Here is a 27,764-nt window from a genome sequence, read left to right as displayed (position 1 = left end):
CTGTTTCCAGATAATAAAAGTCACGTGTGTTACATCTAGGTCAGTGCACGGGATCAGCGCTTGTGCCAGTGAGAGGTAATCTCTGCGAATGCTCTCTGCGTGGCTAGTCCATAAGTCAGCTCCACAAATGGAATTAACGGCAAGTGTTTTATATTATTTGCATGTACCGTAATTCGGAAAGGTTTTCCTAAGACGTGTGGAATGGAAGAAATGTGTTCGTAAGGAACCTCTCATAGCACATTATAGTGTGCGGCGCGCTGCCTGTGATAGCGGAGAGCGGGGTATTGGGATCACGGCGATCGTCAGTTTGGAGAAGAATGTAATAATTGTTTATGTGAACTGTTGCATATTAACAATGGCTTCGATATATTAGGCAGGTGTCCCGGGTCATTCTTCTGGGGCCCCAAGTTATACATGGCGGACAATCTTCAGCCACATTCGTTTTTTTTTTTTTGAGTCTAGAAATCACCCTGTATGTGAAACTGAATAATTCAGAATTTTACCATATTTTGCAGCTAATTATGATAAGATTTTACCTGGTAAATGACCACAGTGTCAACGTGTTCTCACACATTACATGTATACGAACTTATCCTCCTACTCGTGTCTTTTGTTTTGCTGTAGTTTCTTGTACTTTGTATAAATATGGTGCAAAGATATAAACACTGACCAAAGCAACCTGGGCTTCCATAACCCCTCAGCAGCGCCACAGGCTGATCGCCTCAATGCCACGCCGCATTGATGCAGTAATTGATGCAAAAGGAGCTGCGACCAAGTAGTGAGTGCATTTACTGAACAGACATTTTGCAGTAGGACGACATTTCAGATTTTAAAATCATTTTTTTCAAGCTGAAGTTATAAAGTATTCTAATTTACTGAGATAATGACTTTTGGGTTTTCATTGGCTGTAAGCCATAATCATCAACATTAACAGAAATAAACACATGAAATAGATCACTCTGAGTGTAATGACTCTACGTAACATATCAGTTTCACTTTTTGCATTGAAGAACTGAAATAAATTCACTTTTTGATGATATTCTAATTTAGTGATTTACTTGTATGTAATGTATCAGCTTCTGCAACATGCTGGTGTCTGATTGGCTTGTCATACGACATAACAGTGAATATGATTGGACAATGCCCCTCCGAATAATTTTCACCATAAAAGCATGTAAGGATGTAGAGATAGGTACTAGACTGAATGTCACCTGACTAAACTTTCCCAAAAATAGCACACAGGGACATAAAGAATATTTCTTAGAATATCCCCCAAAATTATATAAAATAAGATTGCCAATAAATATTTATCCATAGGACCCCGATTGATCCTGAGAATGGAAATTCCAAAGTTCTGAAAGATCACTACTGTATTCAAAGTTAGTCCCATGGACGTAAATGGTGGTCGAGCATCAGTGGATCAGTGGTTCCAGGAATTTGACCCCCCCGTACTCGTACATTTCTCACCTTTCCTGTGGATTGTATGGTATCAGTACAGTACAGTTTCCCTTAAAAGTTTGTGACAAGATGAGTGAATTTCCCCAAAATTTGTTTCGGGCGGATTCGCTGGAATTGGCAAATTGCATCCCAAAAATGTTGGATTTGCAAAAGTTGGGGAAATTTATAAGAAATGTGATGCATGTGACACCCAATGAGTCTTGTGCATGTGGCCCAAGGTTTCCTATGCTATGTAAGAGGACAGTGGCGCAATTACAGTTCAAGGCTGTGGGTGTTGGGTGGCACATACCGATCTTTCCATGAGGTGTACTCTACCTATATTCTACATAGAGGTTGAAAATTTCCGACACCAAGGGGTCTTTCAGGAATAAAGAATATTTTGCAAAGGACTGAGACTGGTTAAAAAAAAGTACAAGAAGTAAAACTTCCCTTACGGATCTCTGGCAGCTTCTGTTCCAATACAATCTTGCTACCCAACAAGCTTAAATTCATGGTTGTGTCTTGAAAAACTAGAAAATGACGCAACTGTCGACCCAACCAATCAGCGGCGTGGAAAAGTTTATTTTCATTCATTTCCTGGTTGATGAGACTGGACGAAGAAGAAGAAGAAAGAGTAGAGACCGGTAAGTGCCAGAATGGACGATATCAGGATCGGTGTATTGATCACTTCTTTTTTTCCAATCCGAGCAATTTCTTTCAAATATTTTTCATCTCAAGGAAGACCCCGTTAATCTGGCAATATAGTCTATGAATGAACACAAAATTTGTACAATCGGCTGAACAAACAATCTGTCACAAACGGGACACGGCTTAGGTTACTTAGCTTATGCTTGCACGCCACCAGGCCATGACGACGTGGGGAGTGCGTCCCAGGTGGTAATGGAATGTGGACCCACTGGACCACAGAGGGGGACCCAGGCCTACTCGGACTAGGGAAGGGCAGCGACCAGGGTCTGTGGCATCTGGGCACAACTTCAGGTGTGAAGAAACATAAAGTCTACTACCTAAAGTCATCATACAGAACATGAGACATAACAACGTAGGCTCCCGATTCCGCACATCAAGGAAGGTTGAACATCACAGGTCAGCAGATGTCAGACGATGGCAAGAGGTCATCATGGGTTGATGCAATCCAAGGTCATCTAGCACATGCATATCAGAAGATCCTCTCTGTCAGGCCTCAGGCATAGATCAGGCACAGCAGGAGAACATCAGACACTGCCCTCGGACAGACGTCATCAAAGGATAGACCCCAGGGAACAGGCAGGACATTGGGACCCAGGCAAAACACGGACAGCATGGATCCAGGGACATCAACATGGAAGCTCAGGACGTTGGCTGTTCAGATCCAGGATACAGAGGCGAAGCTGTCACCGTGAAACTTGACTGGAGACTCTCCAGAAATACGGAGGAGGAGCCCATCCAGGAACACGAGCGGGACCAACTCTGAAAAGCTGGCTGGACCACCAGGACCACGAACTGGATATTAAGACACCGGCTGGACATAGAGAGACAGGCAAGACACGGACAGCACAGGTCCAGGAACATCGGCTGGTCAGATCCAGGACTCACAGGCAGAGCCGTCACCAGGATGCAAGTCTGGAGACTCCCCAGGAACATTGAGGATGAGCCCATCCAGGAACACGAGTAGGACTGACTCAAAAAACACTGGCTGGACCACCAGGACCATGGACTGGATGTCAGGACACAGACTGGACATCTACGACAAAGGCAGGACATGTGGACTCCGGACAACAGACATGACTCCAGGCAGAGAACATCAGGACCCAGGCAGGACATCATAGACACCGGCAGGGCATCGAGCAGCGGTCGTCAGGCTCCAGGCACCAGACAGCTGTCGCCAGACTCCGGACATCGACCTAGAAAGGAACTCCGCAGGATCAGACTGGAGCTAGACGGACCTAGCACCGTATAATAAGCTGAGCACAGCATACTAGACGCTCAGCAGAAACACCGGACTCCCTCTTCAAAAGACAAACACAGGTTAACCTTCAAGACACAGGTTACAGGACACTCACAGTCACTGGGTACATGGTACAAGACACAGAAGGACTTCATGAATATCACACAGCAGGAATCCACAACGAAGGGCAAGGACTTTGGTACCAACACATAGACAGGACGGGTTCAGGGACAAAGACATCAGCTTTCCTAGAACTGATAGCAGGCAGAACAGGGGCTGAAGACCAGTCAGACCAGGAGCAACATGGAGGACCAAACACACATGGCTAGGTTAAGAAACCAAATGAGAAGCTCAGGCCACGCCCATGAGGGAAGAGAAACTTTAAATAGGAGCTGCCACTCAGCAATAGGCTGGGGATAGCAATTCAAGTGCACACACTGCCCCTAATAAAAGCGGGGAAGGTGTGGCCGCGCGCACCCTAAGCACATTCAGAAACCAGTACAGCATAGCCAGCACAGGAACTGAGGCCCAGGGCGCCTGGCAGTGGCTGCGAGCCTGGACACGTGGAAAGTCATGCACCAGCTGCAGAGGACCTTGCAACCCCCGGATAGCTTACACAGAGGCACACGCGGGTGGTCGTGCAGCAGAGCAAAGACTCTATAACACATGTATGTCTACGCAGCAGAGCAGGGAACTGAGCAGCGTCCATACAGGTAACAGACAACAGTATCCCAGCTGATTAGGGGGAAAGGAGCAAAGGGCAAGAGCACAGACATGCAGAGTAACGGCGGGTAAACAAGGCACAAACACACCGGCGTTGCACAATCTCACCAACAACATGAAGAACTAAAGAGTAGAGTTGAGCGACCTTGACCTTTTTAGAGTCGAGCCGGGTTTCGCGAAACCCGACTATCTCAAAAGTCGGGTCGAGTGAAATCGGCCGATTATGACGTAAAGTCGGGATCGACCGAAACACGAAACCCAATGCAAGTCAATGGGGCAGCATAGTCGGCAGTGAGTGGGGGCCAGGAAAACACCTAGAGTGCCCATTTTAATGTCAAAACCATCCATTCTTCTTAATGAAGCTTGTCAAGCGTAATTTACCTTATAATAATTGGAAGGCATTTGAAATTGGGGGTCATTTGGCTAAAGTTGTGGTGGGTAGGGCTGGTTCAAGTAATTAGTGGGCCCAGGAAATCTGGACCACGTCACGGCAGTGGAGCAGGGAGAGGTAAGTATTTCAACTTTGCAAGTGCTGTGAACCTGAGCAAGCAGGGGGGGCCCACTCGTTGGCATTGGCACTGGCACAGGGCCCCTCAAAGTACAGCGGTGTGTTTGCACGGCGGGGGCGCCTCCCACCGGCAGCAACACTTTTGCGTACCATGAGAGGCCCTGTGCCAGTGACGTCGCCAACTAGTGTTCCTCCCCCCACCTGATGAAGGAACCTGCACTTTCATCTGCACCTTCCTCTTTGTCCCAGTGTAAGGTGGTATGGTATGCGGGAAGGGGGACCTGACTTTCAGCAGGGTCACAATCTTGCAGTGTAGCGTGCACGGGAAATGTTGCGTTATGGGTCAATGTACCAGCAGACTCATCTATCACTGGCTGGGCAATGGGCAGGATGAGGAGGAAACACAGATATAGGCCCAAAGAATAAAGTGGGCTAAATGCAGTTCAAAATTGGTAACACAGGACTAATCAGGGGGCATTGCAGTGGAGGACAACTGGAATGAGAGGCTGACACAGAGAGTAGCCCCAAATCAGTAAGTAGTCGAAATGCAGTTCAAAATTGGCAACAGTAGTAAACAGGCGGCACAGCTTTGTTCAGTGGAGGAGAACAGCAAGGAGTGGCAGACACCGATAGTAGGCCCCAACCCAACTAGTAGGCCAAATGCAGTCTAACATTAACAACTACTTAACGAGCGCCTGAAAACGGAATTTCAGGACAGGAAACCAGGAGAACAGCAAGGAGCGGCAGACACCGATAGTAGGCCCCAAACCAACTAGTACGCCAAATGCAGTTGTTCCGTTTAACCACAATTTAATGAGAGCCTGAAGATAGAAGTTCAGGAAAGGCAACCTGGAGAACACCTTGGAGTGGAACACACCATCTCTCTACACCCCATACCCAATTTGTAGGTCTAATGCAGCATAGTTTCCAACAACTACTAAACGAGAGCATGATGATCGAAGCATTGGCGAGGAAACCTGGGGAACACCTTGGAGTGGAACACACCATCTCTCTACAGTGGAACACACCATCTCTCTACACCCCATACCCAATTTGTAGGCCTAATGCAGCGTAGTTTCCAACAACTACTAAACGAGAGCCGGAAGATCGAAGCAATGGAGAGGAAACCTGGGGAACACCTTGGAGTGTAACACACCATCTCTCTACACCCCATACCCAATTTGTAGGCCTAATGCAGCGTAGTTTCCAACAACTGCTAAACGAGAGCCGGAAGATCGAAGCAATGGAGAGGAAACCTGGGGAACACCTTGGAGTGTAACACACCATCTCTCTACACCCCATACCCAATTTGTAGGCCTAATGCAGCGTAGTTTCCAACAACTACTAAACGAGAGCCGGAAGATCGAAGCTCAGGAAAGGCAACCTGGGGAACACCTTGGAGTGTAACAAACCCTCTCTCTACACCACGGAAGGGCTGATTCTTAGGAAGGAAGGCTGTCGGAAAGAAGCAGGGCGCGTCCGAGGGTGATTATATTCTTATTAGGTATATACTCACCCTCGGACGCGCCCTGCTTCTTTATTTGTAATGAATGTTTATTTGCAATGTGGTTTTGACTAACTCTATTTTTTTGGTAAATAATGATTTTATTATTTTCATTGTTTTGCATCTTCTTGGCAATAATATAAAGAAGACGCGACAGGACAACACTCGGTGGATGCCATATCTGTGTTTAAAATTGAAAAAACCTTTCAGTTAACTACTTGCAGGAGAAAGTTATTGTAGCTGGTGGCCATTTTTAGTACTGTACCAGATTTTTGTTGTATGTGTTTGTTTTTAATGTTAAAATGTCTGCATTTGATATCTCTCCAGTATTTTCTTTTTTATAAGCAAAATACTTATTTTTATATTTTCTGATGTTGGTTCCAGGGGTACACGGGCAGCAGTGGTGTGGTCAGTGGAGGCCTAGTGGAAGGAGGGACCGCAGACAGGCATCGAAGGCCTAAAATAATAACACATGGCTGTAGGCAATTTTAAATTGGTTCCAGGGGTACACGGACAGCAGTGGTGTGGTCAGTGGAGGCCTAGTGGAAGGAGTCACCGCAGACAGGCATCGAAGGCCTAAACTAATAACACATGGCTGTAGGCAATTTTAAATTGGTTCCAGGGGTACACGGGCAGCAGTGGTGTGGTCAGTGGAGGCCTAGTGGAAGGAGTGACCGCAGACAGGCATCGAAGGCCTAAAATAATAACACATGGCTGTAGGCAATTTTAAATTGGTTCCAGGGGTACACGGGCAGCAGTGGTGTGGTCAGTGGAGGCCTAGTGGAAGGAGTCACCGCAGACAGGCATCGAAGGCCTAAAATAATAACACATGGCTGTAGGCAATTTTAAATTGGTTACAGGGGTACACGGGCAGCAGTGGTGTGGTCAGTGGAGGCCTAGTGGAAGGAGTGACCACAGACAGGCATCGAAGGCCTAAAATAATAACACATGGCTGTAGGCAATTTTAAATTGGTTACAGGGGTACACGGGCAGCAGTGGTGTGGTCAGTGGAGGCCTAGTGGAAGGAGTGACCACAGACAGGCATCGAATGCCTAACATAACAAAAATGTCAATACAATGGTATTGTCAGTGGCAGGCATTGAAGGATGTCAGCGCATAGACTAAACATTGGTGGAGCTCTGAGATAATTTTGCAAGTGGTAGAGCACTGTTTGAGCTGGGGTGGGGGGAAACTGTCTTGTGGCCGGCGGTACAGGCCCAGGGCCCCTCATATTACAACGGTGTGTCTGACATTGGGTGCGCACCACCACCACCAGAGACACTTTATTGTACTAGGAGGGACCCAGTGGCAGTGCCGTCGACCAAAAGCGGGCTCACCCACCTCTTCAGACAAACTGCACTCTCACGGGTGCTGTCGCCAAGTGTCGATACCACGGCCCCGTGTGGGGAGTTTGGCCATTTAGGGAGGTGTAAACATGTCGTATGCTGGACAATCAGGTGCAGAAAATTACGAGATTGGAAAAGGCATTCAGAATAGTCCACAGGCAAGACCTTTTCATAGGAAAGCTAGGTGTCAGCCGGGCAAGGTGGGGCAAAAGATTTCGAAATCCAGTTGTGGTTCATTTTAATGAAGGTTAGATCATCTACATTTTGGGTAGCCAGACGAGTCCTTTTTTCTGTTAGTATTGAACCTGCAGCACTGAATACTCTTTCTGATAGGACACTAGCTGCCGGGCAAGCAAGCTCCTGCAATGCATATTCTGCCAATTCTGGCCAGGTGTCTAATTTTGATGCCCAGTAATCAAATGGGAATGACGGTTGAGGGAGAACATCGATAAGGGATGAAAAATAGTTTGTAACCATACTGGACAAATGTTGTCTCCTGTCACTTTGAATTGATGCTGCAGTACCTGTCCTGTCTGCGGTCATAGCAAAATCACTCCACAACCTGGTCAGAAAACCCCTCTGGCCAACGCCACTTCTGATTTCTGCCCCTCTAACTCCTCTGGTCTGCTGGCCCCTGCAGCTCGTGTGAGAACGATCACGGGCGCTGTGTGCAGGGAATGCCAGAAGCAAACGGTCAACAAGAGTTGATTGTTTGGTTGCTAATATTAGTTCCAAGTTCTCATGTGGCATTATATTTTGCAATTTGCCTTTATAGCGAGGATCAAGGAGGCAGGCCAACCAGTAATCGTCATCATTCATCATTTTAGTTATGCGTGTGTCCCTTTTGAGGATACGTAAGGCATAATCCGCCATGTGGGCCAAAGTTCCAGTTCTCAAATCTGCGGTTGTGCTTGGTTGAGGGGCAGTTTCAGGCAAATCCACGTCACTTGTGTCCCTCAAAAAACCAGAACCCAGCCTTGCCGCGCCACCAATTTCCAGTGGCCCCGGAAAAGCTTCCTCATTAAAAATATAATCATCCCCATCATCCTCCTCGTCCTCCTCCTCCTCTTCGCCCGCTACCTCGTCCTGTACACTGCCCTGGCCAGACAATGGCTGACTGTCATCAAGGCTTTCCTCTTCCTCAGCTGCAGACGCCTGATCCTTTATGTGCGTCAAACTTTGCATCAGCAGACGCATTAGGGGGATGCTCATGCTTATTATGGCGTTGTCTGCACTAACCAGCCGTGTGCATTCCTCAAAACACTGAAGGACTTGGCACATGTCTTGAATCTTCGACCACTGCACACCTGACAACTCCATGTCTGCCATCCTACTGCCTGCCCGTGTATGTGTATCCTCCCACAAAAACATAACAGCCCGCCTCTGTTCACACAGTCTCTGAAGCATGTGCAGTGTTGAGTTCCACCTTGTTGCAACGTCTATGATTAGGCGATGCTGGGGAAGGTTCAAAGAACGCTGATAGGTCTGCATACGGCTGGAGTGTACGGACGAACGGCGGATATGTGAGCAAAGTCCACGCACTTTGAGGAGCAGGTCGGATAACCCCGGATAACTTTTCAGGAAGCACTGCACCACCAGGTTTAAGGTGTGAGCCAGGCAAGGAATGTGTTTCAGTTGGGAAAGGGAGATGGCAGCCATGAAATTCCTTCCGTTATCACTCACTACCTTGCCTGCCTCAAGATCTACAGTGCCCAGCCACGACTGCGTTTCTTTCTGCAAGAACTCGGACAGAACTTCCGCGGTGTGTCTGTTGTCGCCCAAACACTTCATAGCCAATACAGCCTGCTGACGTTTGCCAGTAGCTGCCCCATAATGGGAGACCTGGTGTGCAACAGTGGCAGCTGCGGATGGAGTGGTTGTGCGACTGCGGTCTGTGGACGAGCTCTCGCTTCTGCAGGAGGACGAAGAGGAGGAGGAGGGGGTGCGAACGGCTACAGCCAATTGTTTCCTAGACCGTGGGCTAGGCAGAACTGTCCCAAACTTGCTGTCCCCTGTGGACCCTTTATCCACCACATTTACCCAGTGTGCCGTGATGGACACGTAACGTCCCTGGCCATGCCTACTGGTCCATGCATCTGTTGTCAGGTGCACCTTTGTGCTCACAGATTGCCTGAGTGCATGGACGATGCGCTCTTTAACATGCTGGTGGAGGGCTGGGATGGCTTTTCTGGAAAAAAAGTGTCGACTGGGTAGCTCGTAGCGTGGTACAGCGTAGTCCATCAGGGCTTTGAAAGCTTCGCTTTCAACTAACCGGTAGGGCATCATCTCTAACGAGATTAGTCTAGCTATGTGTGCGTTCAAACCCTGTGTACGCGGATGCGAGGCTAAGTACTTCCTTTTTCTAACCATAGTCTCATGTAGGGTGAGCTGGACTGGAGAGCTGGAGATCGTGGAACTAGCGGGGGTGCCGGTGGACATGGCAGACTGAGAGACGGTGGGAGATGGTATTGTTGCCACCGGTGCCCTAGATGCAGTGTTTCCTACTACGAAACTGGTGATTCCCTGACCCTGACTGCTTTGGCCTGGCAAAGAAACCTGCACAGATACTGCAGGTGGTGCGGAAAATGGTGGCCCTACACTGCCGGAAGGGATGTTGCGTTGCTGACTAGCTTCATTGGCCGAGGGTGCTACAACCTTAAGGGACGTTTGGTAGTTAGTCCAGGCTTGCAAATGCATGGTGGTTAAATGTCTATGCATGCAACTTGTATTGAGACTTTTCAGATTCTGTCCTCTGCTTAAGGTAGTTGAACATTTTTGACAGATGACTTTGCGCTGATCAATTGGATGTTGTTTAAAAAAATGCCAGACTGCACTCTTTCTAGCATCGGATACCTTTTCAGGCATTGCAGACTGAGCTTTAACCGGATGGCCACGCTGTCCTCCAACAGGTTTTGGCTTTGCCACGCGTTTTGGGCAAGATACGGGCCCGGCAGATGGAACCTGTTGCAATGTAGATGGCTGCTGCGGCCCCTCCTCCTCCGCTTCAGAACTGCTGCCGCCTGCACCCTGTTCCCCCAATGGCTGCCAATCGGGGTCAAGAACTGGGTCATCTATTACCTCTTCTTGTAGCTCGTGTGCAACTTCGTCTGTGTCACCGTGTCGGTCGGTGGTATAGCGTTCGTGATGGGGCAACATAGTCTCATCAGGGTCTGATTCTTGATCAGCACCCTGCGAGGGCAATGTTGTGGTCTGAGTCAAAGGACCAGCATAGTAGTCTGGCTGTGGCTGTGCATCAGTGCACTCCATGTCAGATTCAACTTGTAATGGGCATGGACTGTTAACTGCTTCACTTTCTAAGCCAGGGACGGTATGTGTAAAGAGCTCCATGGAGTAACCCGTTGTGTCGCCTGCTGCATTCTTCTCTGTTGTTGTTTTTGCTGAAGAGGACAAGGAAGCGACTTGTCCCTGACCGTGAACATCCACTAACGACGCGCTGCTTTGACATTTACCAGTTTCACGAGAGGAGGCAAAAGAGCTAGAGGCTGAGTCAGCAAGATAAGCCAAAACTTGCTCTTGCTGCTCCGGCTTTAAAAGCGGTTTTCCTACTCCCAGAAAAGGGAGCGTTCGAGGCCTTGTGTAGCCAGACGACGAACCTGGCTCCACAGCTCCAGACTTAGGTGCAATATTTTTTTTCCCACGACCAGCTGATGCTCCACCACTACCACTACCCTCATTACCAGCTGACAATGAACGCCCCCGGCCACGACCTCTTCCACCAGACTTCCTCATTGTTTTAAAAACGTAAACAAACTAACGGTATTTGTTGCTGTCACACAAATTACACGGTGAGCTATAACTTCAGTATGATTTAGCTACCCCTTTACAGGTGAGTGAGACCACAACAAAAATCAGGCACAATGTTACACACTCTGTTGTTGGTGGCAACAAATGAGAGAGATGCCACACACGCAGGACTGTCACTGAAGCACAAATGTAAATATTAATCTCCCACTGATTTGATTTTTTTTTTTTTAAGGGAGACTTTAGGAAAAAAAAAAAATAGAATAAAATGATTTTTTGAGGAAGAATTTAGAAACCAAATAAAATAAAATGATTTTTTCAGGGAGAATTTAGAAAACAAATAAAACAAAAAAAGGCTTTCTATGGCCCACTGAGTGAGAGATGACGCACACAGGAGTCAGGAGTGGCACACAAGCCCAGAGGCCAATATTTATCTCCCACTGATTGATGTAGTGATTTTTTCAGGTAGATTTTGGAACCCAAATCAAGCTAAAAAAAATAATAGGCTTTCTATGGCCCACAATTGGAGAGAGAGAGAGAGATGGCACACCCAGGAGTCAAGACTGGCACACAAGCAGAAAGGGCAATATTAATCTCCCACTGATTTGTTTGTTTTTTTTTTTTTTTTTTCAGGGAGACTTTAGGAAAAAAAAAAAATAGAATAAAATGATTTTTTGAGGAAGAATTTAGAAACCAAAGAAAATAAAATGATTTTTTCAGGGAGAATTTAGAAAAGAAATAAAACAAAAAAAGGCTTTCTATGGCCCACTGAGTGAGAGATGACGCACACAGGAGTCAGGAGTGGCACACAAGCCCAGAGGCCAATATTTATCTCCCACTGATTGATGTAGTGATTTTTTCAGGTAGATTTTGGAACCCAAATCAAGCTAAAAAAATAATAGGCTTTCTATGGCCCACAATTGGAGAGAGAGAGAGAGAGAGAGATGGCACACCCAGGAGTCAAGACTGGCACACAAGCAGAAAGGGCAATATTAATCTCCCACTGATTTGTTTTTTTTTTTTCAGGGAGACTTTAGGAAAAAAAAAAATAGAATAAAATGATTTTTTCAGGAAGAATTTAGAAACCAAAGAAAATAAAATGATTTTTTCAGGGAGAATTTAGAAAACAAATAAAACAAAAAAAGGCTTTCTATGGCCCACTGAGTGAGAGATGACGCACACAGGAGTCAGGAGTGGCACACAAGCCCAGAGGCCAATATTTATCTCCCACTTTTTTTTTTTTGTTCCAGGGAAAATTTATAAACCCAATAAAAAAAATAATAAATAGGCTTTCTATGGCCCACTATCTGAGAGACAGAGGGAGATGGCACGCTTAGGACTGGCACACAAGCCCAAAGGCCAATATTAATCTCCCTTTTTTTTTAAGGGAGAATTTATAAAACCAAAAAAAAATAAATAAATAGGCTTTCTATGGCCCACTATTTGTGAGAGAGATGGCACGCTCAGGACTGGCACACAAGCCCAGAGGCCAATATTAATCTCCCACTTTTTTTTTTTTTTTTCCAGGGAAAATTTATAAACCCATTAAAAAAAAAAATAAATAAATAGGCTTTCTATGGCCCACTATCTGAGAGAGAGAGATGGCACGCTTAGGACTGGCACACAAGCCCAAAGGCCAATATTAATCTCCCACTGATTGATTTATTGATTTTTTCAGGTAGAATTTAGAACCCAAATAAAGCAAAAAAAATAAATAAATAGGCTTTCTATGGCCCACTGAGTGAGTGATGATGCACACAGGAGTCAGGAGTGGCACACAAGCCCTGAGGCCAATATTTTTCTCCCACTGATTGATGTAGTGATTTTTTCAGGTAGATTTTATAACCCAAATCAAGCAAAAAAATAAATAGGCTTTCTATGGCCCACTGAGTGAGAGATGGCACAGACAGGGATGGCACTCTAGCAGAAAGGTCAATCTTAATCTCCCACAAAAAAAAAAAAAAAACAGGGAGTGTCCTTCAATTACTATCTCCCTGCAGTAATCCCAGCCAGGTATGGCAGGCAGCAATAAGGAGTGGACTGATGCACAAATTAAATAAAAAGTGTGTACAAACCAAAAAGATAGCTGTGCAGAAAGGAAGGAACAAGAGGATTTGTGCTTTGAAAAAAGCAGTTGGTTTGCACAGCGGCGTACACACAGCAATGCAGCTATCAGGGAGCCTTCTAGGGCAGCCCAATGAGCTACAGCGCTGAGGGGAAAAAAAAAAAAAAATGTAGCTTCCACTGTCCCTGCACACCGAAGGTGGTGTTGGGCAGTGGAAATCGCTACAGCACAAGCGGTTTGGTGGTTAATGGACCCTGCCTAACGCTATCCCTGCTTCTGACGAAGCGGCAGCAACCTCTCCCTAAGCTCAGATCAGCAGCAGTAAGATGGCGGTCGGCGGGAACTCCCCTTTATAGCCCCTGTGACGCCGCAGACAGCAAGCCAATCACTGCAATGCCCTTCTCTAAGATGGTGGGGACCAGGACCTATGTCATCACGCTGCCCACACTCTGCGTTTACCTTCATTGGCTGAGAAATGGCGCTTTTCACGTCATTGAAACGCGTCTTTGGCGCGAAAGTCGCGTACCGCATGGCCGACCCCGCACAGGGGTCGGATCGGGATTCATGAAACCCGACTTTGCCAAAAGTCGGCGACTTTTGAAAATGAACGACCCGTTTCGCTCAACCCTACTAAAGAGTAGTTAACAATATTGTCAAAATTGTAGGATATTTTTCGGTCCCGAGAGCCCCTCTCTGCTCTGGCTTACACCTTTGCTCTATATTTTTCAGAAAAAACATGTTCTGGACTCCTTGACCTCCGATCACATTCCTTTAGGCAATATTAATAACAGGAAACAAAATTATCTTCAAAGTAGGAATCTTCCTGTTATTTTTGTTCAAAATGATTTCCATATAAAATTCATGTTGAAATGCCAGAGAAGTACGATGGCCCAGCAGTAGTCAGGATCATGAAAAGGTTTAAGGAGCTATAAATACCTGCGCTGATGAAACTCGAGGATCTCTCTCCGTCTTTATGATTCCACATGGCCGAAGTATGTAGCAATTTGATTTTTTTTATAGAAAGCTCATGCTGAGCTTTTCATGTGTAAGAACATCTGCCTGAGCTGATGTAAAAATGAATATCTGAAGGAGGTGATCGATGAGGAACACGGTGGACAACTTACTCAACTTTAGCATGCCACCATGTCCTATCCACCGGTCAGCTGCACGTGTGCTTCAGTTCAGAACCAACCAGTGCAAATTCAGTATTAAATATCAGAGGGGGTTAAAAAAAAAGCTACCTGTCCCCGACAAGACAATGTCCAAACATGCCTGGCTTCTTAACTTCTGACAAGTAGTGTTGAGCATTCCGATACCGCAAGTATCGGGTATCGGCCGATATTTGCGGTATCGGAATTCCGATACCGAATTCCGATACTTCCCGCGTATCGGATACCGGAATCGGAAGTTCCCAGAATTCAAACTGAACGCAGCAGCCAATGAGGAATGATTGGAAGTGTGGGCACATCCTGTTTAGCATGGTGGGCATGTAAGTACTGGCAAGGCTGTGATTGGCTGCTGAAATGATGTCACTCTGCACTATAAAAAACGCTGCCGCCATTTTGCGCTCACTCTGCTGTGATTTCAGTTAGGGACAGGTCGCTGTGTTCTAACTGAGGGCCAGTTGAGCTTGCTAATTGCTTTATTTTCCTTTCCAAAGGCTAGTTTAGCAAAACGCTGTGTGTTCTTCACTGTTCACCTTGCTCTTGCCTTGCAGCGCTGTTTTAACAGCGTTCTGCAAGGTCTCTGTGTGTGTGTGTGTGTGCAGCTCACTCTGTAGTCTGTGTGCAGCCATATACCCGGTTGTATTCAGCTCAGGGGGGGTTCACACTGCCTCACACAGTTGTCCTTTTTTGCTCATAGTGCAGCCTGCTGCACATTTTTTCTCAAATTTCCTATTAGTGTTTTTCCACTCGTATCCAGCTAAATTGTGGAAAAACACTACATAGGATAACCTAGAGGGGTTTTTTAGGGCCTTGCAGCGCCGTTTACGGCTGTCTGCACGGTCTCCGTGTGAGCCCAGCTCGCCCTGTAGTCTGTGTGCAGCCATAGCCGGTTGGATTCAGCTCAGGGTTCGTTACTGGCTCATACCTTGAGAAAAATTTTCCTTTTTTTCAAATAGTGCAGCCTGTTTAAAAATTTAAAAAAAAATTCCCTATTAGTGTTTTTCCACCCGTCTCCAGCGAAATTGTGGAAAAACACTACATAGGATAACCTAGAGGGGGTTTATTGGGCATTGCAGCGCCGTTTACGGCTGTCTGCACGGTCTCCGTGTGAGCCCAGCTCGCCCTGTAGTCTGTGTGCAGCCATAGCCGGTTGGATTCAGCTCAGGGTGCGTTACTGCCTCATACCTTGAAAAACAATTTCCTTTTTTTCAAATAGTGCAGCCTGTTTAAAATTAAAAAAAAAAAATTCCTATTAGTGTCTTTCCACCCGTCTCCAGCTAAATAGTGGAAAAACACTACATAGGATAACCTAGAGGAGGGTTTTTTGGCTTGCAGCGCCGTTTACGGCTGTCTGCACGGTCTCCGTGTGATTTAAACTAGCTCTGTAGCCCGATCTGCAGAAAAAAAAAAGTAAAGTTCACCAAACACAACTTAACACTTGTGTAGGCCACATTTGAAAAATAATAAAGTTTAGTCCACACTTTACAACATTAGTGTTTCTTACACCTGTTAGGAGGAGCATTACAGGAATAAGCACACTAAGGCCTTAGTACTTTTCTGCTTATCTTTATCTGTCAACCAAGATGAAGAGGGCAGGGAGTAAGGCACGTGGGCGTGGGTGCGGAGCAGGGAGAGGAGCAGGGAGAGGACGTGGTGATTCTGTGCCTGCTGCGGGCGCCGGTGACTCGTCGTCACTCAGTTTCAGCAGGGAACAGTCCTTCATGCGCAGCTTTGTCGGAGAGCGCCGTGCACCGCTGCTGCGTGAAGACCAAATTGAAGCCGTTGTCGGGTGGATGGCAGCTAACGCCTCGGCATCGACTTCAGTTAGTGCCACATTCTCTCAGGCACAGAGCACTGGAGAGCAGCTATCTGTCTCTTCACCACCTGCCAAATTGGCCAGGCAGTCAGAGAGCCCAGGACAGGAGCCGTCTCTACTTCTGTTCTCTGAATCTCTTGGCTTGGAAACAGGGGGCCAGCCAAGCAGTATTGGAGAAATGGAAGAAGAGGCAGTGTGCAGTGATGCCCAACAGCTTTTTCTCTCTGACTCTGAAGAGGCAGGTGGGCCAGTGCCTCCGGTGACCACAGCGCAGTACGCATCTGATGATGAAACTCAGGTGCCGCTTTCTGATGCGTACTGTGCTGCCGAGACTACCCAGGAGGAGCAGTTGGTGGCAGAGGGTAGTGGAGATGATGAGGTCCTTGACCCATCGTGGCGTGAGGAACAGGAAGGTGGTGGGAGCAGCTCTGAGGAAGAGATTCCCCTTACGGGCCAAAGAGGGAGAGGGAGGGGGAAGACTGCGGAGCCTGTAGCCTCCACTTTGGCACCCGTTAGGAGCCTGTCTCTTTCCAAAGCCAAAAAGGGCGCTCCCAAGACTTGCAGTGCCTGGTCCTTTTTTGACACAGTTGCAGATGACATTTGTTTTGTGAAATGCAAGCTGTGTCATCAGAAAGTAAAAAGAGGGAAAAATGTCAGCAACCTCAATACCACAAATATGTGGAAACATGTGCGGACCAGGCACGCGGTGGAGTTACAGAAACAGACTGAAGATGTAGGCCAACCAACAGCGGCAGCTACCACCTCTTCAGCTCGTGTTGCCTCTTCCTCCAGCTCACGCACAGCTGGTTTGGCTTCCTCCCAGGATCGCCATGGAAGAACCTCTGGCACTGTTGTCCAGAGACCTTGTGTAATTCCACCCACAGCACCACCTTCCCAGTCATCCTCACACTCCCAGTCTACTCTACAGCCATCGGTAGTACAGGCATGGGAGAAAAGGCGGGCATTCTCGGCCAACCACCCCCGAGCACAGGCTCTGAATGCAGGCATTGCCAAACTGTTGTCCCTGGAAATGTTCTCGTTCAGGCTGGTGGAGACTGACAGCTTCCGTGACTTGATGGCATTGGCAGTCCCACAGTACAAGGTGCCCAGCCGCTTTTACTTCAGCAGGCAGGCTGTCCCTGCCCTGCACAGGCATGTTGAGGCAAACATAAAACATGCGCTACTGAACGCCGTCAGTAGCAAGGTCCACCTCACCACCGATGCGTGGACCAGTCAGCATGGACAGGGGCGATATGTTTCCCTCACTGCCCATTGGGTTAATGTTGTTGAGCCAGGTACAGATCGTGCGAGTGGCGCAGGACGTGTCCTGCCCACTCCAAGGATTGCAGGAATCCAGTATGTACGCATCGACTCCTCCTCTTACACCAGTTCCTCAGATTCCTCTCTGCAGGATCCGTCACAGTCCACCTCCACATGGACCCGTGAACGTTTAACTATGACCGACATGAGCACAGCCGTGGCCAAACGTCAGCAGGCCGTCTTGAAACTAGTTTCATTGGGGCATCGAAGCCACACAGCGCAGGAGCTCTGGAATGCCATCAAGCAGGAGAGCGATGTGTGGTTACTGCCAGCGAATCTCCAGCCAGGCATGGTAGTGTGTGACAATGGCCGAAATCTGGTGGCAGCTTTGGCCCTTGGCAACCTCACTCACATCCCATGTCTGGCACATGTGCTCAATTTGGTTGTGCAGAGTTTTCTGAGGGACTATCTGGATCTTGATGCCCTGCTGCACAAGGTCCGCCTAGAGTGTGCTCACTTGCGGCGTTCCAGCTTGGCCAGATCCCGCATTGCTGCTCTGCAGCGCCGATTCCGCCTTCCGGAACACCGCATCATATGTGACCTACCTACCCGGTGGAATTCCACGTTACATATGTTGGAGCGGTTGTGTGAGCAGCAGCAAGCAGTTATGGAGTATCAGCTGCATCAGGCGCAAAGAAGTCGCAGTCAGCGCCGATCAGACTTCACAACCACAGAGTGGGCCACTATGAAGGACGTCTGCCAGGTTTTGCGTCCTTTTGATTATTCCACGCGGATGGCAAGTGCAGATGATGCACTAGTCAGCATGACTGTCCCCCTTATCTGCCTGCTTCAGCAAACTTTGCAAGGGTTAAGGGATGATGTTGTGGAAGAGGTGGAGGATGAGGAGTCACCTTTTCCATCAGCTTCTGGAGAGTCAGCGCCACGTGGATCCTCACAAAGGGGTACGCAGGGGCCAATTTGTGAAGAGGATGAGGAGGAGTCAATGGAGGAGGAAGAGCTCCGTCCAGAGGAGGGAGCGACACAATTGTCCAGTGGTCAGTGTGTACAGCGAGGGTGGGGTGATGACGAGCGGGCAGAGATCATGTCTCAAGCAGGGGACAGCGTTTCTGGGCCAGTTGGCACTCTGTAGCACATGGTGGATTTCATGCTGCAGTGCCTGAGAAACGACCGCCGCATCGACCACATTCTCAACATGCCTGATTATTGGGTGTTCACCCTCCTCGATCCTCGCTACCGGGACAACGTCCAAAACCTCATCCCTGCGTTGACCCGGGAGCGTAAATTGCGGGAGTACCACGACACACTGGTGAATTCCATCATCTTCTCCTGTCCAACTGAGAGGAGTGCTGCTAGTGCTTTACAAAGCAGCTCAGTGCGTCGAGGCAGTGGGGGAGGCTCTGCCCAAAGAGGGAGCAGAAGCAGTGCCTCTGCCCAAGGCAAGCCCAGTATGGCACAACTCTGGCACACTTTTGTGTGCCCGCCCCAAATGTCTACACCATCACCGGCGGCTCCAGTCAGCAGGAGGCAACGGTTCCGTCAGATGGTGACAGACTACATGGCTTGCCCTCTTACTGTACTCCCAGACGGCTCTTCCCCGTTCAAGTTTTGGGTCTCTAAGCTGGATACATGGCCAGAGCTAAGCCAGTATGCATTGGAGGTGCTGGCTTGCCCTGCGGCTAGTGTCTTATCGGAACGTGTCTTTAGTGCCGCAGGTGGTGTACTAACAGACCGTCGCATGCGACTATCCTCCGATAACGTTGACCGGCTTACTTTCCTGAAAATGAACCAGGCCTGGATCTCGCAGGAATTTGCCACTCCTCTGCCTGATTAAGTAATTGGGTGTCATCCAGGTCTCCTGCTGTGTTCATCTTTCTACCACCTGAACTGCTATTCCTGGGCTCCAACACCGCCAGTTGCGGCTCAGAAGTGCAGGCTGCACAGTAAAAACATACGACCCAGTGTTATTGGGTTTCAGTAACGTCAGCTGATCCCCAGCTGTGTAGCTGGCAATGTGTCCTGCGACCGCCACGCTGGCACAACAACCTAAATGTAAGGGAACCTGTCCCCCCCCCCCACCGTCGTTTGTTACTGAAAGAGCCATCTTGGGCAGCAGTAATGCTGCACAAGGAAAAGGTAGCTCTTTTTTGTTAGCTCCTTGCACACGCAGAACTTAACACTTATAAAATGTGTTCACTGATACCGTTATACTGTCCCGGAGCTGGGACTTTCCTTCGTAATGTGACGCAGCACAGCCGTCATTCCTACCCCCTTGGTGCCATGCGCTGCCTCCTCAGAGTTGTTTTAAGCTGTCATGGAGCCTGCGCTGTTCTGTTATCCCTTGGGCATGCCCTATTTGCGCTGCCTGTCTTCTGACATAATTTGGTGTCAGGCTGGCTGCGCCTGTGCGGCCGCGCTGCCCGAGATCCCGCCTCGCAGTGTCTTCTGATTGAGTCAAACTGCGGGCCTGGGATCCATGGGCATGCGCAGTGCATATCTTCCCCTCGGGCTCTCGCTCATTTCCCTCCGCCTTCTTTAGACTGTGCGCCATCAGCTGATCCCTAATAGCATGCCACGGCCGTGACACCGCACAGTCTGAAGAAGAGGGTGAGAGTCGAGGATATGCACTGTGCATGCCCATGGTTCCAAGGCCCGCAGTGGGATTACGTTAGACGAGACTGCGAGGTGGGATCTGGAGCAGCGTGGACGCACAGGCACTGACAGCCTGACACCAAATTATGTCAGAAGACAGGCAGCGCTAATTGGGCATGGCCAAGGGCTAACAGAACAGCGCAGGCTCCGTGACAGCTTAAAACAACGCTGAGGAGGCAGCGCACGGCACCAAGGGGATAGGAATGACATCTGTGCTGTGTCCCATTACGAAGGAAATTCGCACCTCCGGGACGGTTTAACGGTATAAGGGGACACATTTTTAGTGTTTACTTCGGTGTTTGCAAGGAGCATAATTAAAAGAACCACCTTTTCCTTTTGCATCCTTAGTGCTGCACAAGATGGCTCTTTCAGCTACAAATGTCTTGGGGGGGGGGGGTTAAAGGTTCCTGTCATGATTCCAATGGCAGGGAATCACAAAAGGACAAGCACCAACGAGCTCTAGGGTGATGGAACCTGAGCTGACCGCGACCCTAAACCTGAACACACAAATAACAATAGCCGGGGAACGTGCCTACGTTGATCCTAGACGTCTCGCACCAGCCGAAGATCTAACTTCCCCTATTAGAAGAAACACAGACCTATCTTGCCTCCAGAGAAACTCCCCACAGAAATAGCAGCCCCCCACATATAATGACAGTGAAATGAGAGGAAGGCACATACACAGTATGAAAACAGATTCAGCAAAATGAGGCCCGCTAAAACTAGATAGCAGAGGATACAAAAGTAAACTGCGCGGTCAGCAAAAAACCCTTCAAAAAACCATCCTGTAATTACTTGAACTCATGTTCCAACTCATGGAACATGAGGAGCAATTACAGCCCGCTAGAGCAACCAGCAGCAAAGAAACACGTCAATGCAAGCTGGACAAGACAAAAATAAAGCAAACATGGAACAAGAAAATCAAAAACTTAGCTTGTCCTGAAGATTACTGAGGCCAGAAGCTGAGGTAACAAAACACTCTGATAACCTTGATAGCCGGCCAGGAAATGACAGGAAGGCCCGGTTAAATAGGAAACTCCCAAATCCTAATAGAACAGGTGGACACCAGAGACAGCAGAACACAAATCACCCAGTACCATCAGTAATCACCAGAGGGAGCCCAAAAACAGAACTCACAACAGTACCCCCCCTTGAGGAGGGGTCACCGAACCCTCACGAGAACCACCAGGGCGACCAGGATGAGCCCTATGAAAAGCGCGGACCAAATCATCAGCATGAACATCAGAGGCAACCACCCAAGAATTATCCTCCTGACCATAACCCTTCCACTTGACCAAATATTGGAGTTTCCGTCTGGAAACACGAGAATCCAAGATCTTCTCCACAACATACTCCAATTCTCCCTCCACCAGCACCGGAGCAGGAGGCTCAAGCGAAGGAACAACAGGTACCTCATACCTCCGCAACAACGACCGATGGAACACATTATGAATAGCAAACGATGCCGGGAGATCCAAACGAAACGACACAGGGTTAAGAATTTCCAAGATCCTATAAGGACCGATGAACCGAGGCTTGAACTTAGGAGAAGAGACCTTCATAGAAACAAAACGAGAAGACAACCACACCAAGTCCCCAACACGAAGTCGAGGACCCACGCGGCGACGGCGATTAGCAAACTGCTGAGCCTTCTCCTGGGACAACTTCAAATTGTCCACCACATGACTCCAAATCTGATGCAACCTATCCACCACCATGTCCACTCCAGGACAATCAGAAGGCTCCACCTGACCAGAGGAAAAACGAGGATGAAACCCCGAATTACAAAAGAAAGGAGAAACCAAGGTAGCAGAACTAGCCCGATTATTAAGGGCAAACTCGGCCAGCGGCAAAAAGGTAACCCAGTCATCCTGATCAGCAGAAACAAAACACCTCAAATAAGTTTACAGGGTCTGATTAGTTCGCTCCGTCTGGCCATTCGTCTGAGGGTGGAATGCAGACGAAAAGGACAAATCAATGCCCATCTTAGCACAGAACGTTCGCCAAAATCTAGACACAAACTGGGATCCCCTGTCAGAAACGATGTTCTCCGGAATCCCATGCAAACGAACCACGTTCTGAAAAAACAGAGGGACCAACTCAGAGGAGGAAGGCAACTTAGGCAAGGGTACAAGATGAACCATTTTAGAAAAGCGGTCACACACAACCCAGATGACGGACATTTTTTGAGAGACAGGGAGATCCGAAATAAAGTCCATGGAAATGTGTGTCCAAGGCCTCTTCGGGATAGGCAAAGGTGACAACAATCCACTGGCTCGAGAACAGCAAGGCTTAGCCCGAGCACAAACCTCACAAGACTGCACAAAAGAACGCACATCCCTCGACAAGGAAGGCCATCAAAAAGACCTGGCCACCAAGTCTCTAGTACCAAATATTTCAGGATGACCTGCCAACGCAGAAGAATGGACCTCGGAGATGACTCTACTGGTCCAACTATCCGGAACAAACAGTCTCTCAGGCGGACAACGATCAGGTTTACCCGCCTGAAACTCCTGCAAAGCACGTCGCAAGTCTGGGAAGACAGCCGACAAAATCACCCCATCCCTAAGGATACCAGTGGGCTCAGAATTTCCAGGGGAGTCAGGCACAAAACTCCTAGAAAGAGCATCCGCCTTCACATTCTTTGAACCTGGCAGGTATGAAACCACAAAATTGAAACGAGAGAAAAACAGTGACCAACGAGCCTGTCTAGGATTCAGACGCCTGGCAGACTCAAGGTAAATCAGATTTTTGTGATCAGTCAAGACCACCACACGATGTCTAGCACCCTCCAGCCAATGACGCCACTCCTCAAATGCCCACTTCATGGCCAAAAGTTCCCGATTACCCACATCATAATTCCGCTCAGCGGGCGAAAATTTTCTAGAGAAGAACGCACATGGCTTCATCACCGAGCAATCGGAGCTTCTCTGTGACAAAACCGCCCCCGCTCCAATCTCGGAAGCATCAACCTCAACTTGGAAAGGAAGCGAAACATCAGGCTGACGCAATACAGGAGCAGAAGAAAACCGGCGTTTAAGTTCCTGAAAGGCCTCCACAGCCGCAGGAGACCAATCAGCAACATCAGCACCCTTCTTAGTCAAATCCGTCAAAGGCTTAACAACACTAGAAAAATTAGTTATAAAACGACGATAGAAATTAGCAAAGCCCAAGAACTTCTGTAGACTCTTAAGAGATGTAGGCTGCGTCCAGTCACAAATAGCCTGAACCTTGACGGGTTCCATCTCAATAGTAGAAGGGGAAAAAATATACCCCAAGAAAGAAATCTTCTGGACTCCAAAGATACACTTTGAGCCCTTTACAAACAAGGAATTAGCCCGCAGGACCTGAAACACCTTCCTGACCTGCTGAACATGAGACTCCCAGTCATCAGAAAAAAACAAAATATCATCCAAATACACAATCATAAATTTATCAAGATATTCACGGAAAATATCGTGCATAAAGGACTGGAAGACTGAAGGAGCATTAGAAAGTCCGAAAGGCATTACCAAATACTCAAAATGGCCCTCAGGCGTATTAAATGCGGTTTTCCACTCATCACCTTGCTTTATTCGTATAAGATTATACGCACCCCGAAGATCAATCTTAGTGAACCATTTAGCCCCCTTAATGCGAGCAAACAAATCAGTCAACAAAGGCAAGGATACTGATATTTTACGGTAATCTTATTCAAAAGACGATAATCTATACAAGGCCTCAAGGACCCATCTTTTTTGGCCACGAAAAAAATACCTGCTCCCAAAGGGGACGAAGATGGACGGATATGTCCCTTTTCCAAGGACTCCTTAACATAATCCCGCATAGCAGTATGCTCTGGCACTGACAGATTGAACAAACGACCTTTAGGAAATTTACTACCAGGAATTAAATCTATAGCACAATCGCAATCCCTGTGAGGAGGAAGCGAACTGAGCTTAGGCTCCTCAAAAACATCCTGATAATCAGACAAAAATACAGGAACCTCAGAAGGAGTAGATGAAGCGATAGAAATCGGAGGTGCATCATCATGAACCCCCTGACATCCCCAGCTTAACACAGACATTGTTTTCCAGTCAAGGACTGGATTATGAGTTTGTAACCATGGTAGACCAAGTACTAGAACATCATGTAAATTATACAATACCAGGAAGCGAATCACCTCCTGATGAACGGGAGTCATACGCATGGTCACTTGTGTCCAGTACTGAGGTTTATTCATAGCTAAAGGTGTAGAGTCAATTCCCTTCAAAGGAATAGGGACTTCCAGAGGCTCCAGACTAAACCCACATCGCTTGGCAAATGACCAATCCATAAGACTCAGGGCAGCGCCTGAATCTACATAGGCATCGACGGAAATGGATGATAATGAACAAATCAGAGTCACAGACAGAATGAACTTAGACTGTAACGTACTAATGGCAACAGACTTATCAACCTTTTTTGTGCGTTTAGAGCATGCTTATATAACATGAGCTGAATCACCACAATAAAAGCACAACCCATTTTTCCGCCTATACTTTTGCCGTTCACTTCTAGACTGAACTCTATCACATTGCATTGTCTCAAGTGCCTGTTCAGAAGACACCGCCAAATGGTGCACAGGTTTGCGCTCCCGTAAACGCCGATCAATCTGAATAGCCATAGTCATAGACTCATTCAGACCTGTAGGCGCAGGGAACCCCACCATAACATCTTTAATGGCCTCAGAAAGGCCATCTCTAAACTTTGCAGCCAGGGCGCACTCATTCCACTGAGTAAGCACTGACCATTTCCGAAATTTTTGACAATATATTTCTGCTTCATCTTGCCCCTGAGAGAGAGCTAATAAAGCTTTTTCAGCCTGAATCTCTTGGTTAGGTTCCTCATAGAGCAAACCCAATGCCAGAAAAAACGCATCCACATTAAGCAACGCAGGATCCCCTGGTGCCAATACAAATGCCCAATTTTGAGGGTCACCCCGCAGGAAAGATATAATAATCTTAACCTGCTGAGCAGGGTCTCCAGAAGAGCGAGATTTCAAAGAAAGGAACAACTTGCAATTATTCCTAAAATTCAGAAAACTAGATCTATCTCCAGCAAAGAACTCTGGAATAGGAATCCTAGGTTCAGACATAGGAGCATGTACAACAAAATCTTGTATATTTTGAACCTTAGCAGCAAGATTATTCAGGCTGGAAGCTAAACTCTGGACGTCCATGACAAACAGCTAAGGTCAGAGCCATTCAAGGATTAAGAGGAGGAAAAAAAAAATCAGCCAGGCTGCAATTAAGGCTAGGCAGCAAACTCAGAGGAGAAAAAAAAAAAAAAAAAAACTTCCTCAGACTACTTTTCCTCCTACTTCAGCCCAAACTTTGTGGCCGGCTATACTGTCATGATTCCAATGGCAGGGAATCACAAAAGGACAAGCACCAACAAGCTCTAGGGTGATGGAACCTGAGCTGACCGCGACCCTAAACCTGAACACACAAATAACAATAGCCGGGGAACGTGCCTACGTTGATCCTAGACGTCTCGCACCAGCCGAAGATCTAACTTCCCCTATTAGAAGAAACACAGACCTCTCTTGCCTCCAGAGAAACTCCCCACAGAAATAGCAGCCACCCACATATAATGACGGTGAAATGAGAGGAAGGCACATACACAGTATGAAAACAGATTCAGCAAAATGAGGCCCGCTAAAACTAGATAGCAGAGGATACAAAAGTAAACTGCGCGGTCAGCAAAAAAACCTTCAAAAAACCATCCTGTAATTACTTGAACTCATGTTCCAACTCATGGAACATGAGGAGCAATTACAGCCCGCTAGAGCAACCAGCAGCAAAGAAACACGTCAATGCAAGCTGGACAAGACAAAAATAAAGCAAACGTGGAACAAGAAAATCAAAAACTTAGCTTGTCCTGAAGATTACTGAGGCCAGAAGCTGAGGTAACAAAACACTCTGATAACCTTGATAGCCGGCCAGGAAATGACAAGAAGGCCCGGTTAAATAGGAAACTCCCAAATCCTAATAGAACAGGTGGACACCAGAGACAGCAGAACACAAATCACCCAGTACCATCAGTAACCACCAGAGGGAGCCCAAAAACAGAACTCACAACAGGTTCCCTTTCAACTTGCTCCAATCAGGCTTCGGCCTACACTCTGTTCCTCTGCTCCTCCTGCTGTCCCTGGGCTCTAACACCGCCAGTTGGTGCCTGGAAGTGCTGTGTGCACAGTCAACAGTCGCTCCTCTGTTATTGGGGTTCAGTAACGTCAGCTGATCCCCAGCTGTGTGTGCGGCAATACCTCCAATCTGCTCCTCCTGCTGTCCCTGGGCTCTAACACCGCCAGTTGGTGCCTGGAAGTGCTGTGTGCACAGTCAACAGTCGCTCCTCTGTTATTGGGGTTCAGTAACGTCAGCTGATCCCCAGCTGTGTGTGCGGCATTACCTCCAATCTGCTCCTCCTGCTGTCCCTGGGCTCTAACACCGCCAGTTGGTGCCTGGAAGTGCTGTCTGCACAGTCAACAGTCGCTCCTCTGTTATTGGGGTTCAGTAACGTCAGCTGATCCCCAGCTGTGTATCCGGCAACGTGTCATGCGACCGCCACGCTGGCACAACTAAAATGTAAGGGGACCTGTCCCCCCCCCCTAGGCGTTTGTTACTGAAAGAGCCACCATGTGCAGCACTAATACTGCACAAGGGAAAGGTCGCTCTTGAAATTATGCTCCTTGCAAACGCTGAACTACACACTCATGTAATGTGTCCCCTCACACCGTCCAACCATCCCGGAGGTGGGACTTTCCTTTGTAATGTGACGCAGCACAGCCGTCATTGCTACCCCCTTGGCACCGTGCGCTGCCTCCTTACCGTTGTTTGATTCCGTCATGGACCCTGCGCTGTTATGTTATCCCTTGGCCATGCACAGTTTGCGCTGCCCGTCCTCTGACATCATTTGTTGTCGTCCTGGCTGCGCCTGTGCGTCCACGCTGCCCGAAATCACACCTCGCAGTGTCGTCTAATGTGATCCCACAGTGGGCCTGGTATCCATGGCCATGCGCAGTGCATATACTAGCCTCTCACTCCCCTTCTTCACGCTTCTTCAGACTAGGCGGCGTCAGCTGATCCCTAATAGCATGCCACGGCCGTGACGCCGCACAGTCTGAAGAAGCAGGAAGGAGGTGAGTGAGAGGCGATGATATGCACTGCGCATGCCCATGGATCCCTGGCCCGCAGTGGGACTACATTAGATTACACTGCAAGGTTGGATCTCGGACAGCTTGGACGCACAGGCACTGCCAGCCTGACACCTACATGATGTCAGAAGACGGGCACCGCTAACTGTGCATGGCCAAAGGATAACATTACAGCGCGGGCTCCGTGACAGAACCAAACAACGTTGAGGAGGTGGCGCCCGGCACCAAGGGGGTTGGAATGACGGCTGTGCTGTGTCACATTACCAAGGAAAGTCCCACTTCCGGGATGGTTTGACGGTGTGAGGGGACACATTATATGAGTGTGTACTTCAGCGTTTGCAAGGAGCATAATTTTCGGAGCCACCATTTTCCATGTGCAGTATTA

Source organism: Ranitomeya imitator, chromosome 1 (genome assembly GCF_032444005.1).
Source record: "Ranitomeya imitator isolate aRanImi1 chromosome 1, aRanImi1.pri, whole genome shotgun sequence".
Classification (NCBI taxonomy): domain Eukaryota; kingdom Metazoa; phylum Chordata; class Amphibia; order Anura; family Dendrobatidae; genus Ranitomeya; species Ranitomeya imitator.
This window is presented reverse-complemented; position numbering follows the sequence as displayed.